The sequence below is a fragment of the Daktulosphaira vitifoliae genome, unplaced genomic scaffold, assembly GCF_025091365.1.
Source record: "Daktulosphaira vitifoliae isolate Bord-2020 unplaced genomic scaffold, ASM2509136v1 Scaffold_4, whole genome shotgun sequence".
NCBI lineage: Eukaryota > Metazoa > Arthropoda > Insecta > Hemiptera > Phylloxeridae > Daktulosphaira > Daktulosphaira vitifoliae.
In genome coordinates this window covers 32941084-32942543 of record NW_026099575.1, presented here as the reverse complement: position 1 = coordinate 32942543, position 1460 = coordinate 32941084, and positions in this window count along the sequence as shown.

Below are 1460 nucleotides of genomic sequence, written 5' to 3'. Positions count from 1 at the left end.
TTTTAAAATTAAACACTATCTAAAGATTTGCATCGAAGCGTTTATTTTTGATAGTGATTTTAATCACTGTCAGATATCATTATACTTGATCCAACTATGCCACGTCACCACTGTGCCGCGACCCCCTGTGCTGGGCTTTTTTTCTTTTAGTTATATACATTTCTCGATTTTTTTTTTTTTACGCTACCCCTTAATTTTTTTTTAATGGTCAAAAAAATGAGCTGTGCAAAATTTGGGACCGATCCGTTAAGGTTAACCCGTGCCCCCGGGCCTATTAAGTTGAGTCGAAGAGTCAAATTTAATAGAAATAACTGATCTATGTCTCATAACTTTTTTTTCTCTTAACTTAGAATAATAAAAGTAAAACTCAAGTAAAGGAAATTTTACAAGAAATTCAAAAATAATAACTTCAATGTTGTTTTCTCAATAAATAGCCCACAAAAACACTACATACAGTAAAAAACATGTAAAAGTCTTAAAATACGTTATAACTGATTTTGTTGATTTTTAATTATTTATTTCATTTTATATATTGGAAAACGCATATTCGTTTAAAAAAAGATTCTAGAAGTTTAATTTTTTATGCCAAGTACGATAATTATATTAGATTTATTTATTTATATGCTTAAGGATAATCATAGAAAAAATCAACAAACCACTGTTTGTTTTCTTCAAAAAGGGAAGAAGACATAACTAACATGCTCATAAAAATTAACGGCACGCTTAAAGAACACTACATGAAAATAAATCAAAGGAAAACTAAGATTCTTATATTTAGCAAACAGCAGATTAATGCAAACATAGCTTTAGATGGAATATTGCTGGAAACAGTTCAAAACATTACATAACTGGGGAGCAAAATCACAAGCCATACAGATACAGTAAATAGAATAGCATGGGCCGAACAAGATTACAATAAAAAAAGAAATCTTTTGTAGTTAAAATAATGTTTAAAATTTGAATTGTGTTAAATTTCTATGAGAAATTATATAAAAAAAAAATATTTATACTTTGTATAGTCACGTCATCTACTACATCTTTTAATTTATTATTACAAATTATTTTTAGGTATATTTTACATTCATTCTATAATATAAGTATAAAATCATTGTATTTACTAAATATTGTTTTCATTTTTTATGATATTAGTGACGATGAAAATTTGTATGTAGTGAATTTACTTTATACTTTAAAATAAAATGTATAAATTTAAATTGTGGTCAAGAACTCTATTAAATGCCGTGTAAATTGATTAAAAGTTAATCACAGTCTACCCAAATATCGAAAAACATAAATAAAATTGACCTCTGATTTTTTAAGGTTTTTTTTACTCGAAAATTGTCTTTTTTCGATTGTTCTTATGCGATAGCAGAAAGCGTTAACTGGCTTCATTATAAATAATTTTATAAAAAAAATTATTTGCACTTAGAGTAGCATTTATTAAATCACAGGTTTTCTAT